Here is a 15,696-nt window from a genome sequence, read left to right on the forward strand (position 1 = left end):
TGACTTCATCATGAGATCGTTGATTGGTGAAGCCTGACCTTCGGGGTCCGCTGACTTCATCATGTGTGTAGTGTTATATCGGTGAAGCATGACCGTTGATGGGGTCCGATGACTTCATCCGGTGTTGAGATTTGAGAAGTGGGTCGCGTGTAGTTCTCTGCCAGCCTTCACGTTGTTGGATACGTGATCTATTGGTTATTTTATACGCCAATGTTGGGGTCGTAAGGACCACGTTGTGTGAACTAACGGTGGTTTTATACGCCGATTGTGGGGTCGTGGGGACCATGTCGTGGGATTAGTGAGGCGATGGCCGTGTTTCACTCACATGTTGTTACGGGTGTGACAATAGTCGATTTTGTACACCTTAGGTTTAGCGTTGCCATAGTCATTTTGGGCGCTTTTGGTTTTAGCCGTTGCTTATGATGTTAGGATAGTGGCGTATTGGTTGTATTGCGCATTACAAAGGATGTTTAGTGGTAAGTGTAATCCTTAAGGATTCATGTGGTTCAATCTTCAACGTTCGAATCGTTGACTTTAGGTTGAGACTTGGTCACTTTTAGCGTTGTCCTTGGTAAAGGTACGCTAAGGAATTGATATCTCGGTACGAGATTGGTTGAGTTTTTCCCGATATGGGGAAAAGAGCAGGTTTTAGTGCTCGGATAATGGTTTTGATAAATCGCGGGTGACGATTTTGTTGTTAAAGGTGATTCATTGGGAAGAATTATCTAGGAAAGTTCGGATTGGAACTTAGGATTGAGGGCCGTTGAGTAGTTCCAGAGTGGTTAAGTGGAGAAGATCGCGAGGACGTGATTGAGTTTAAGTGGGGGAGAGTTGTAAGACCCAAATATTTATTGTACATAATGTATTTATGGTGTACGATGCGTGTATGAAGTGTACGTGTTGCTTACTCGAACGCCGAAGGAAACTGGACGTTGTCTGAAGTGACAAGGTGTGTACGTATCTTTTCAACCCTAAATAAAGTTTGTGTTGATGTTTCAAAGCCTTACCATTGGAAATGAAATCTTATTACGTTTCCAACGATATTTGATTCATCGAAAACGGAGCTATGGTCAAAAAGTTATGGCCAAAACAAGTTTCTGAAAACTGACCTGTAGGTTGGAGCGGCGCTCCACCTTTTGGCGCGGCGCGCCGAACCCGTCTGATGCAATTTTCAGCCTTTTTAAAAGGTCTAAATGAGGGGTACTTTGGTCTTTTCATTTAGGGTCGGTTTAGGGTCGCCAAAACTGATCTAGAACTCCATTGGAGCTCATTTCTCACCCACACAAACACTCTCATCCATATTTGGAGAGAGAGAAAGAGTTCTAGAGTGAGAGAGCTTGATTTGGAGAAGAAGGAGTCGAATTCTAGCCAAAGCTCGGGTTTTAAAGTTGTTCATCTCGCTCCTAGCTACGTTTTGGTAGTATTGGTAAGTCCTAACTCCGAATTTCATTTGTTAGATTTGATATTCAAGTTAGGGTTTGAGATTGTTAGTTATAAAACCCATTTGGTTGATGAAGAGGGTTTATGGAAACTTGCTATTTTGATATTTGGTGGGTTTTGGGTTGGTTAACGATTTAACCATGTTTAAGACTTGTAAATGGTGTATAATCACTAGTGTTAGTGATTATTGGTGTTTTGGAAACCATTAGGGTTCTTATGGTTGACTAATTTTGACTAGAGTCAAAATTAGGGTTTGTTGATGATTATGACTCAATTGCCGATTTAATAAGGTTTATAAACTTAAAATGGATTAAGTTGAAGCATAGAACCGAGTTAAATATGTTTTGGTGTCAAAACTTGCTAATGGCGTGATATTGACTTCTTATGGGTCAAATTAGGGTTTAAGTGTCATTTTGGGCAAGATAGGTGTTTAACACCTATGATTGGGTTTGATTGGCATATTAGGACCATTCACTTGTGTTAGTGATTATTGGTTAGTTTGGGCGCGGTTTGTGCTTGGAAGTGCATTTGGGTCGAAATTGCACTAGTTGTCAATTTGGGTTGATTTATATATCCACCCTAATTGTGTTACTTGTTATGTGATAAATGGATTAGGTACATTCCATCGGCGATTGCGGATTTTTCGGTAGCATTCTTCAAGGCGAGAAGGGGTTCTCGCTTGTAGAGCTCGCTTCTCGTATAGGTGGAATTGTTGGACTTGTGTATAGGTCCAATTGGCACGGTTGTCCGTTTTGGTTGACCACGTTGGCGAGGTGCACACTTTGTGTGTACGTTATCACATGGGCGTGTGATGTGGACTTATATAACCCCAATGACGAAGGGTTAATATAGTGAGTGGAATAATTATATGTGTAGGTATATAATGTATCTATTTGTTGTAGCGTGAAATGCGTAGTGTCGAGGTGTTAAGACACCACGTTTCACGTGACGAGTGAAGAATCGAGGTGTTAAGATGCCACTCGGGGTGAAGCATCGAGGTGTTAAGATGCCACATAGGGGTGTAGTGTCGAGGTGTTAAGACACCACTCCGTAAAATAATGAGTGAAGCATCGAGGTGTAAGATGCCACTCGGGGTGAGGTGCCGAGGTGTTAAGGTGCCACCTAGGGGTGTAGTTTCGAGATGTTAAGACACCACTCCGTAAAATAATGAGTGAAGCATCGAGGTGTTAAGATGCCACTCGAGGTGAAGTGCCGAGGTGTTAAGGTGCCACCCAAGGGGTTAGTGATACGAGGTGTTAAGTACCCTAGCGGATGTTATGAGCATCGATGACTTGTTTCGCGAAGTCATTCCCTTGCGAAGATTTGGTTAACCATGGTTATTGTGTTGTAAGCGTAAGCAAATTATGTTATTCGATATATATATATATATATATATATATATATATATATATATATATGTATATATATATATATATGTATATATATATATATGTATATGTATATATATGTATATATATATATATATATGTATATATATATATTGTATACATATAATGTTGTATTGTCGTGATGTAGCTAACCCTCCGGGTGTAGCTTATTGGCATTGTTCACATCGTTGTTGGTGAACTTATATTTTGTTGATGTATCTTTAGCTCATTGCTTAGTGATCTTACGGTGTGCTTAGACTAGCTTGCCTTTATGCTTGGATGCTCCGGTATGCGATATTTGGTTTTGTGTGGCGTGTCCATTTTATGCATATATATGTATGTAGTATATTCTCACTCACTAAGCGTTAGCTTACCCTCACGTTGTTTACCTTTTTATAGATTTGCATGGATGCGGTGGCTCGGGTAAGCGTGGGACTAGTGGACTCGCGTAGTTGCTTTAGAAGGCTTGCTTTTGGATTGATTAGGATTGGGTAGCGTATCCCCAATCGCCATGCTCGGCTTTATTTTGTGTTAATAGTCGTGTGATTGAAAACTTGTATTTTCGTATGAAAGTCGTAAAACGGCCGATGTGGGCCCGGCCTCGTAAAACTTATTTTATGAATGGAACGTGTTAGTTTTTCATATATGAATAGGTTGTGAAAAGCGTCTTGTCTAAATACGTCGGGAAGTGGTCAAACGTTTTCGCATTTCATGACTTTTTGGACAGGCCAGTTTGGGGCGCCGCGCCATATGCTGTTCCAGCAAAAAAAAATTTTTTTATTTCGCGTTATTGGTTGGTTAACGGGTTGGGTTGTTACAACATCATATATGAAAAGATTCTAAAAGCGCTTGGTGTTAAGGTTATCTATATCTATTCTATACTATATATAATAACAAACATAAAAATAGGTCAAAAAGATAATAAAAGACCTAATCCAAGTCATCCATTAAAAAGTATCTCTCCAATCTAGACCCTTAAAATCTCCATGTCATGATTATGACATCATAATCTCAATGTTTAGAATTAAAGAGACTAAAATACCTTTCATCTTAAAATAAGCACGAGACTAATTTCAGGAAAATAGGGTTCGATTGCTTCTGTTAAACACGTTGATAGTAAGAACATGTAACTCGTGTTGTAGATCAGCCCGAAGGCATCATGATCAACCCAAAGGCATCGTGATTGTGTTCGGAGTCGTGTTTTCGTTACAGTAAATTAGCAAAAGATATTTGCACATCGATGAATTTTAATAATTAATTGTAACAAGCCACCAACGGGTGGGGTCCAATAGTTCACGTATTATCGTGATGTATCTCGTATCTATTTATGAGATCGTTAAATCTCAATATCATTGTTCAGTGATCTTTATCCGTTAACTTCGATTTGCAAAACCAATGTTTTAATCAATACTTTCTTAGTTTCATGAGATCATAGTTTGAGAATGAATTAATACATCTGGATCAAGTAATAAAAATATATAATTAATTGGATGCTAGGCTATCATACAATTAATTCATATTTTGATGAATTAACACTTGCGTCAGCCAACATAAAGCAATTACGGAGTATTAATTTATGCTATCAGTTCCGTAATTGTTAATATGTATAACTCGCTTAATAAAAATCATAATGAAAACTTACATGTACGAGTTCAGACATGACTCGCGAATTTTCTCATCAGTAAGGGCTCGTGTTGTAGAGTGGTCTCACGGATGGACCCATTTGATCGAACATAAATCTGCGGCTAGGGCAAAGATACGTCCGAGTGCAAGAGAGTGGTTTTTAGAGATCAACATGACAATAGGAGTTTCCGATTCCTATTGTTGCTGTAATACTCGCCGTCGCTGCTGATTTTTTGTTGAAAGATTTAGATTGACTTTCGGTTTTCGTTGAACGTAAGAAAATTTTCTAATCTGTGTTTGCTATAATTCATTGCCAATTTTGAGGGGTTGCTTGGGTTGTATTCGTTTAGTGTAGCTGTTTATTCTCCTTTTCACGAATAGTTTGCCTGTTTTTTCCCCTATCGTCCATAATTATTATGGGGTTGTTTGTTGTTGTATGTGATTTGATTTTGGCGTTCACTACTGAGGTATATATGTATTTGATGATGCTCTGGCTGTTATTTTTGCTTATATAAAGGTAATTGGATTGAATGTATATATACTTTTGATCTGATTTAATTAATTAGTTTGTATTGAACTGAATATATTAATGAATTTTTGTGTTAGGAATAGTATGAATTACAAGCGCATATACGGCTGATGAGATTTGCTGATTATTTTGTTCGAGCATTTGCTAATGTCATTGCATCTCAATTTCCATGGATGAAAACACTCTAAGGAAGCTTCTGTTGAAAAGATGATTGAACATGTATATATGTAATTTGTTTATCATTTACTAATTTATGAGACATTTTTAAAATGGGTCAAACGGAATCCGCAAGCTGTTGACAGTTTCTAAAACAGTCAAGTAAGAAAAGCTCACTTCCTAGCATGAAATAGCATGCAAGTCTTCATCTTTTTACTATTAGTTTTAGGGATTTCAACTTACGGGATTTCAACTACTAGCATTGATTTACATTGATTATTACTTATTTTATATGAGTCAATATTAAGTATGTGCTATAAGCCTATAACAGGGAAATGTATTGCACCAGAGTTTTCTAGAAATGAAGACTAACATCAAACATTCAAACTGGGTGGGATGTATTTTCATTTGCCTTAATTTTGCGATAGGTGTCGCTTTAGAGTTTTTTTTTCTGCATATAAAATGCTTGTTGTATGCCTAGAAATAAGTTCAAGTATAACTACTTCATCACCCTCTGTTGTCATTGTATTGTGTCAGGTTAAGTATGTTTACACTGTTTAATTGTTAGATAAGTATAGCATGTTTCTTATACTTGGCTATTAATTGTTATGCATGTAATCTCATTTTTCTACCTAGTCATGTTAAATGTGATTATCTTATCTAATTGTTTTGCATGTAAATTAATTTTTCTACCTGCTCATGTAAAAAGTTTGTAGGTATAAATGTTATTGTATCAAAATGATTATAAGTTTGTATATATAGATGTTATTGTATCAAAATGATTATTATGCAATTAAAGTGATCACATACTTACATTAGATTTAGATTTCCTACATTAAACTACTTACCATTTTGTATTTAAATAACTTTTTTTATACTTACCATAGCTCCAAATTCATTTTTAAAATATAATGTCCATTTTGTTGATCCATTAATTGTGTTTGAGCAGGTTGGGAATGCTTGGTGACAGCAAGTGAGGCTATCCATCTCTTAGTTTTAATAGAAATAGGTCCACGAAGAAGATTTAGCATTTTGTGCAGGTGGTAATGTTTGACTAGTTGTGATTAGAACTAAGCCTGATAAAAAAGAAACAGTTGTTAGTAAACTCGGAGCTTATTTGCTTTTGGTCAGCCGTGAGCACTAGATGCAGGTAACTCTTTAATTTTAGCTGATCAGTTGGACTCGTTCGATTATGTTATATCACTTGATATGAATTTACAAATCCAAAAGATGAACAAAGAAGCCCAAATGAACCAACTTTTGCGTAAGTTTGTATTTGTAAGTTTGCTGAAACAAATTAATTTATTGATTTAACAACTGTTTATTGTTTATTGTTTAATATATAATATTATGTATTCTAAAATGTTATATTGATTTTAAATTAATGATACTTAAATTAAACTGGATGTGGTAAATTATATTGTTATTGTTATTGGCAAAGTATATATAGTTTTAATTAGTTATATTGCCTTCTGTTGGCGATGAACAATTTACAATAATTTACGAATATTTATATTTCTTATCTAATTGTGATGCAAGTGTTTCTTCGTAATAAATGCAAACTATAAATATATTATTTAGAACTCAAAAATATCATGAATAATTACTAATACCGAATTTAACACCATCAGAAACAACAACAACAACAATACCAAATACTGTGCTTGCGAGTTAGGGAGGGTGAAAAGTAGACAATCTTTCCTATACCCTGTAATAGAAGAGAAGTCGATTATCCACCCACACGTAGAGAAGGAGTTCTACACTCACAAGAAGAGAAAGTCATCTCTCTCTGTCTCTCTACTCCAAGGTAGAGAGATTGTTTCCAGGGGATCTTCGACCAATAATAAAATAAAAGAAAATTGATGCGTACCTGAGTATGATGTACGGAGCTCAAGAAAAATGCTGAAAATGCTACACTAAATGAACGATAAACATAAATGTATATACATAAATATACATAAGCATGCATACATAAACCTACATAAATAAATATACACGCATACACACATACATACATAAACATACTAGCAGACATACATACATACATACATACATACATACATACATACATACATACATACATACATACACACAAGTGCATACATACATACATACATAAACATACCTACGTAGACATACAAGTGCATACATACTTACATAAGCATACATACATACATAAACATACCTACATAGACATATACATACTACATACATATATACATACATACATCTAAAGACATACATATATCTATAAACATACATACATGAGTAAGTGTACATACACCCGTAAATACATAATTATATAGATACATACTCCGTATATTACAATTAATTTAGCTGAATTTACACGCTTAATTATCGTAATATAAATGTAGCCGTTAACGTAGCCAAAAAGCATTAGCTAACTTCTTAGTCTGAGTGATTCTCTTTCTCCTTAATTTTATATTTTCCATCCAATTAAGTTAAATAACAATAAGAATAGTTTATCAATAACTCTAACAACCATCCCGTAAATCGTCCACGCAAATGGATTCCCCCAGTAGTACCATCTCCACCAAACAGGAATGCTCTGATTCAAATTTAACACACAAAGATTTTACAAAAAAAAAAAAAATAAATAAATAAATAAAAAGGTTTTTGTAACTTACGGGTCGTGGAACAATGAATCCTGAAAACAGATGAAAGAGTCCAACAAACGAGACAACAACGATGCCAGCAATGTTGGCGTTCGGTGTGATGGCAACAGTCATCATCCCAAAAAAGGTAACGTAGAGAAAACAGCAAAATTGAAAGTAAAAATTCCAAAAGAATTTAGCAGCAGTCCACTCGAAACCGATCATTGCGTACACGATTACACTGTACACTGCTGTTTGTACAAATACGTACGGTATTTCTACTAGCACCTGAGCGAAAGCATACGGAAAAGCAGAAAACATCCCCGCAGCTCGTTCTCTGTAAAACACGGTTCTTTCGATATCTACAACCGGTTGTACCGCCGTTTTGTTTTGAAATCCTATGAACATAACGGCTGCATACATCGATCCCATTGAGTTCAGCAGATCTATTTGCGTTTTCCTGAAATATATAAACTAGGTTCAAACCTCCTCAAGGCAACAAATACCTGTTGGACATGTTGTTGGGCTATGTAGAATAAGTGGTCCTAACAATACGAGTTAATCATGCTCAGTGGCGGAACTAGAACCCGGCCACAGATGGGGCGAGTGTAAAAATTTATTAAATTTTTCATTGATAGGTGGGGTGAACACTAAAAAAAACCTTTATTTTTTAGTAATTTTTTTTTTCTAATGTAAAATTTTCTTTTTTTTAAATACAGCTGGGGCAGATGCCCGCCCTGCCCCTTATATATTCCGCCCCTGATCATGCTATATATTTGAAAGACGAAATATCACGGATGGTCCCTGTGGTTTGTACCGGATTACACTTGTGGTCCTTGTCCTTATGGTCCTCTGGTTTGCACTTGAATCACCGGTGGTCCCTGTGATTCAAGTGCAAACCACAGAGACCATTGGTAATTCAAGTGCAAACCAGAGGCACTACTGGTGATTCAAGTGCAAACCAGAGGGAGCGTCCTTGACGAAAAAAGTACAGGGACCATGAGTGTAATCCGATACAAACCATAGGGACCATCCGTGATATTTTGTCTATTTGAAACAATGACGATTTATACCTTTTACTGCCAAGATCCCAAAACATCGTGCCAAAGATGATACCGATGAAGGTGGTGAAAATAAAGCGCACTGCCGTATAAGGTGTGTTTCTCCAGTACGAAAAACGTTGTTTCCATAAGCATGCTGCGCATTGAACAAAAAACGACTGTGAGTATTGGGTCGGGAAGAATAAATCTTTCGTGCCGGGACGTGGTACACTCAGTTCAGCAATCCGAGATTTGTTTCTCCTGCAATAATATTGAACCAAATAGAAAAAAGAAGGTAAGTTATATAAACCCAAAAAGTTGACACATTAAGGGCTCGATTAGTAAAGGTCAACTAAAGTCAAATACCGGACGTTCTATAAATATTAGAACTAAACTAGATGTGGAGCCCTCGCTTCGCGCCGGGGGCTCCGTTTTGAATGCGAGTTAAAAAAAAAGTCTTGATCTATTTTGTAAAAAAGAATTTTTTTCGACATCTAACATTGAAGGGTTGTTCCTTTTGTGAAAGTTGCCTCTTTTAGCGTTCGGGTTTTATTTAAAAAAAAAGTTAGTAAAGTGGGGGTTCGATTTGTATTTTAATAAAAGTTAGGGGGTTAAGTTTGTGAAATTTAAAAAAAATATACGTATAAAGTGGGAGTTCGATTTCTATTTTAATAAAAGTTAGGGGGTTAAGTTTGTGAAAATTGAGTATTAGTAAAAAAAAAAGTTAGTAAAGTGGGAGTTCGATTTGTATTTTAATAAAAGTTAGGGGGTTAAGTTTGTGAAATTTGGGAAAAAAATATACGTATAAAGTGGGGGTGCGATTTGTATTTTAATAAGAGTGTAAAGTGGGGTGCGATTTGTATTTTAATAAAAATTGGGGGTTAAGTTTGCGAAAAGTGAAAAAAAGAATAGTACTATTCATTTGACCTTTGCCTTTTGTATACCTTTCAGATATAGGTATATAGTAAGGGTATAAAGTGGGGGTGCGATTTGTATTTTAATAAAAGTTGGAGGGTTAAGTTTGCGAAAAGTGAAAAAAAGAGTAGTACTGTTTATTTGGTGTCTGCCTTTTAGATATAGGTATATAATATACACTTAACAGAGATTAACGGCACTAATATCAACTCAACAACTTAAAGTCTTAATTAAGATATTTACAGTTTCTACCCTGTAGTTCTATTATATACAGAACGATCCTTCAACTTGGTATTTGACTTTAGTTGACTGTTGTAATTAACATACTTACCTGTACAGTTCAGAATTCCTGTATATTGCAGAGAAGTCAACTTGGAGAGCAATTTCTTGAGCTTGAGTAGAAACTTCCAGCATCCACGTGGCAGGGTTATATCCGTCTTTTATCTTACTTACACCATTGATATCCTCAAAGTATCTGATCAGTTCGCACGAGTTGCGTCCTAAGGGTCCAACATACAATTCTTGTCCTCCTCTTTTCATCAAGAAAAGCTGCAGAATAAAAACGAATAATTATTGTTTAATTATTATTACATTTTTTCCAGATAGAAGCATATGAAAAAGTGTGTAGTTTACTAAATACGTCGTCAAAAGCTTCAAAAATGTCAATACTAGGTTGATGAATGGTGCAAACGACTGTTCGACCAGTGTCAACGGTGTTCCTAACGGTTCTCATCACAATGGCTGCAGCTCTTGCATCTAACCCAGACGTTGGCTCGTCCATAAATATTATAGACGGGTTAGCCACGAGCTCAACCGCTATGGTTAACCTCTTTCTCTGTTCGGTTGATAGACCGTTCACACCAGGTAATCCGACTAATGCGTCCTTTAATGGGTACAGTTCCACAAGGTCCATAACCTCATTGACAAAAATCTGCATTACAAAAAAATATCAACATTAATTTAGACCACAAAAATAAAAAATAAGATCTAAAATGGACTCGTTGAACATAAGATTTGATACTTTCCTCCCTCTTGTGTTCATCGACATCTGATGCTAATCTTAGCCATGCTGAAAATAGTAAAGATTCGTAAACAGTAACATGCGGAGAATGAATATCGTTTTGCTCACAATATCCAGATATCCGAGTAAATGTTTCTTGTTTCTTTGGATACCCGGATATTTTAACATCACCTTCGATATACCCGCCCGTTTTACGACCCGCTAACACGTCCATAAGAGTAGTTTTTCCAGCACCACTCACACCCATTAGAGCTGTCAGAACACCGGGCTTAAAAGATCCACTGACACCCTTAAGCAGCAGCAATCGGTCTTCAGCCACTCCTTGTTCTTTCATTTCCTACAATCGTGCTCATAAACCAATTTATAAACATACATTCTTGTGGGGATTTGTATATCTTACAGTAGAATAATGATACTAATATGTAATAACGTACGTGTGGCATATCGACAGAGTATTTGACATCATCGAAGGTGATCGAATGTGGTTCAAATGGTAGGATCATCCCTTTTCTCTTCGAAAATGATAACTCAACGGACGCATCACTTTCATCATCGACTGATACATGAGCTTGAGTTTTTCCGAAAGCTGTAGAGGCAGAAAAAACTGTTACAAAATGACATTAAATGTGTAATAATACAAAAAAACGAGACTCACGATTGAGTATAGCAAGAGAAAAGGCGAAACATATGTTGAATACGAGAATATATCCTAACAAAGCGGCTACTGCTATCCAATACCAGTAAGCTTCTGCAAAGAACCCTCTGGATTTGATAACCCATTTCCCTAACGCTGTACCGTTCAAAGGCTATTTACAAATATGTGAGCTTTAATTAGTATTCGATCGATATGAACTAAGATACATAAGTAAGTAATCATATGTTACAAATGACAAATAGTGTTCATGCATATACTCGGAAAATATATCCGCGAACAACAATATGAGAGGGGTTTTTTTAGGCATCAACGTCGTTAACCTCTTGTCCGGTTACCACGATAACCCGTACCCGAGATGATGATCTCGGGAGGGTGGTCAACGAATTGCCCGCCGGTCAATAGTCGGAATCTATTGACAACAAGAGGGAGAAAACCCTACGAGATCCGCAGGTAAAACCCTTATATTGATGGAGAGTGTAGATGGCGTGAAGAGGCATATAGCAGAAAAGTTGTGTGTGCAACAGGGGTTGTGAACTTGATGTAGGTTTTGGCCCCTATTTATAGATGGGAATTAGGGTTTTGATAACTTGTGGGCCACGTCAATCGTATAAACCCTAACCAGGGTAAACCTTACGTCATCAAATAGTGTAATTAATTTACCATTTTCCAGCTATGACCAAGAAACTCGTTCACAATTATTCCATTCATCGCATACATCATGGGCGATGACCAATATCCCCATTCCCACCAATCCTTAATGTCATCTATAATGGGAAAAAAATTGTCGTTAAGGCAAGAATTACTAGTATATATATATATATATATATATATATATATATATACATATATATATATACAGTATAAGTATATAATACCTCTTGAAAGCACGAAACCACACAACACAAACACTATGAGAAGTGAAAATGAACCAAATGTGTTTGCAATGATCATGTCCCTACCCAATGCTCCTATGAACCGAAACAATCCAGAAGACATCTGGTTGACAAGGATCAGTAGCAAGTACTGTTTGAAGAATCTGCGATGTTTTTGAAAAAGTTTGTTCAGATGATATATGATTAAGGTGCTGTTTTCCAGTCTGCAGATCTTATTATGTCTTATGTCTGCGCATCTGATGACGTTTTTACTGATGACGTTTTTACGGCAGACTGTTTGTTTTTCTGAAGACATTAGATAAAATAATGTCTTATTTTGTCTGCAAACTCGCACACTTAGAAATATGCTTCTAAGTGTTGCAGACAAGATTAAGTTATTTTGCACACATAAAAACTTAAACATACAAACCTTTAGGCCACATCTTCTTTACAAACATGGTCTGAAAATATTCAGATGAAAAAAACAGCACCTAAATAAGTGTTTGTGTTCAATTTTTACCTGGAGACATTAGGATCAAATCCTATAACATAGTAAGTGAGAAAAGTCCAAACTGCAGCTTGTAGGAATGAAACTGGAATCTTGATAATCCACGAAGGAATGGCATACGCCCATGAGGGGTAGAAATGGAAATTCCTTTGCTTATAGAATACAGGAAGTCTTGTGATCGTCATTGGAATCTCGGACATGTCATTAAACATCATCATAAACACACCGAAGAATAAAGCTCCGGTATACAACCCTCCCCCGTCTAGATCGAGTTTATTCATTTCCGTGCGGAGAAAAACTGTCATAGTGATGAATCCCATGACAATTAGCTGAAAACAACCAACAAAGAATTATTAATCAATAACAACCATTATTATTAGGAGTTTGATATCAACAATCCTTAGAGTTGTCGTTAACACTCTTTAAACAGTTGTGCATTCATAACCATCGCCACTAGATTAATTAGTAACCGCTATGTACAACTGTTTAAAGCGCGTTAACAACATTCCTAAGAGCTGTCGTTAGCAAAATCCTTATTATTATTGTAGATCTAAAGTTTGTTATGGACACAAAACTTACTTGGAACAATTTGAAGATATAAACAAAAGAATTTCTTTTCATGAGCAATATTTCTCGATGAGTACATGCTTTTAAGAGCTCTGTTTTATTCAAACCGTACTTTTCAGTTGCGAGAGCAGCAGGGTGGCTTTTAGTTTTATCATACGGGGTTGCTAATTCGTCTTGCATTTTCCTTCCAACGTGGAATGATTGGTACACGTCAGCAAATTCTTTGGCTGTCACGAATCTGTAAGGCTCGTCTCTCACCCAGTACTGCTGCTGATCATTCTTCGATGTCACCTGTACCAAGATTTCAAGGGGGTCAAAATTGTAATTTACTGTCATTACACTCCGTACACTCTGGCCTTTAAAAAAAATACTGTCAACACACAAATCAAATAACAATACTAGTTCAGGTATGACAATTTATATAGACGCTACGTCAGCAAAAAGTACCAGCAACATTATATACTCCGTATTATACAATATAGTACTGTAGTATAATAATGATTAGGGTAGATGGATAATACATACTTCTTGCAAGAAATCAGCAACACCTTTCCTTTCTGGACATTTGAATCCCATTGACTCAAAAAATTCGAGTACGTTTTCACGAGGGCCTTGATATACGATCTTACCATCAGTCAAGAGTGTGATGTCATCAAACAAGTCATACGTTTCTGGTGCAGGCTGAAGAAGTGAAATGACAACAGTACCCTCGAGAATGTGAAGAAACTGTTTAAGTGAGTTAACAATTTGATAAGTTGTGGAACTATCTAAACCCGTTGATATCTCGTCCATAAGAAGAACTTTTGACGGCCCAACTATCATTTCACCAGTTGTCACACGCTTCTTTTGTCCACCTGAGATACCCCTTATCATTTGATCCCCTACCATCGTATCTGCACAAACGTCCAACCCTAATAGCTGCACAACAAATCATTATTACATTTACTACCGCCCTTTTTGATTAAAGCGGACTGTTCTGAAACACTTTTTGTGTGGACGAAAATTTAACACTATAAGGCCACATGCAATGGTTCTATTCTTTCACACTACTTTTACCCGCCACATCAGCACAAACCCTTTAACATTTCTTTCACATTCCTTTCACTAAACACTCACAATCATAAACTTCACCACCCCACTTTACCCATATTTAATTATTATTTAAAAATCTAAATATACATATAAAAAACATTTATAAACTAAAAAAACAAAAAATACGAATTACATTAAAAATAATAAAAAAGCCGATTACATAAATTAATAAAAATACGCTTACATTAAAGTTAAACTACGAATACAAAAAAAAAAAAAAAAAAAAAAAAAACGAGTACAAAAAAAAAAAAAAAACACACACGATTACATAAAAAAAGACTAGTACATAAACTAAATACCGATTAATCGGTATAATAACCATCTGCACTACCATCGGTTTCGTGAGGAAGATCGTCCCAAATATGTTTGGTATACAACACGATATTTGTGGATTTGATTATTGCTGTTCCGAGTAGCCACGCCCATTTATCGTTATCCTGAAGCCACTCGAAGACCTTGTTCTCGGGATTCCAGTATGCAAACTGCGAAATCTCATCGCAGTGCGCGTTTCGCCTTAAATAATCAAACATTTCGTCAACTCGAAGCCCCACCCGCCCACCGTCGTAGCGGTCCATGTCATCGGAAAACAAACCGCCGCCGTGATTCTCGAACGTAACAATGTTTAGGGTAGCCATTTTTGTGTATAAAAATTTGAGAGTGAAATAGGTTGGAAAAATAAAAATTGAGAGTAAATGGGTTTGAAAGTGTAAAAATTTGAGAGTGTAATGGTGTATATATATGAAATGGGTAGGAAAAAAAAAATTTGATCCAGTAGCCGTTGGGAAAAAGAAAAGAAAAAAAAAGGACGTGGCCCCTACAAAGAGCCGTTAGAAGGGTGAGGGGGGTGGCTGGCGGTTGATGTGGCGGTTCGGTGGTGGTGGGGGTGAGCCAGGTGGCGGTTGGTGGCGGTGGCTTTCACGCACCATTGCGTGTGGCATAATAAACACATATAGCAAGTGAATATCATGACGTCAGCTATTTTGTCTTTTTCTGATTTTTTTTTTTTTTCTTTTTTCAGACAAACCTTCGGTATTTTATCCACTTCAATTTGTTTTCTTTGCTTCTATTTTTGCTCCTTATTGTCTATCGAATTTAGCAAACGTTCTCCTAGCAACGCAAGGGCACCTAGCTCGTTGTTAACAATTGTTATTCTTGTAGCACTCTAGCTTTGTAAGTATAATTATTTCGGAGGTTTATGTATGAAACACCTTTTCGGGTCTTTATATCCGTTAACGTTTGTAGATAAAACATTACTCGAATGGACCCATTCATTAT

At 36.4% G+C, this 15,696-nt stretch overlaps 1 pseudogene; it reads right to left on the reverse strand.

Annotated features, from left to right (window-relative positions):
* Nucleotides 1–7,576: 7,576 nt before the first annotated feature.
* Nucleotides 7,577–15,696, reverse strand: part of LOC139889450 (pleiotropic drug resistance protein 1-like) — a 52,044-nt pseudogene continuing 43,924 nt past the window's right edge.

This window comes from Rutidosis leptorrhynchoides, chromosome 2, assembly GCF_046630445.1.
Source record: "Rutidosis leptorrhynchoides isolate AG116_Rl617_1_P2 chromosome 2, CSIRO_AGI_Rlap_v1, whole genome shotgun sequence".
Classification (NCBI taxonomy): Eukaryota; Viridiplantae; Streptophyta; class Magnoliopsida; order Asterales; family Asteraceae; genus Rutidosis; species Rutidosis leptorrhynchoides.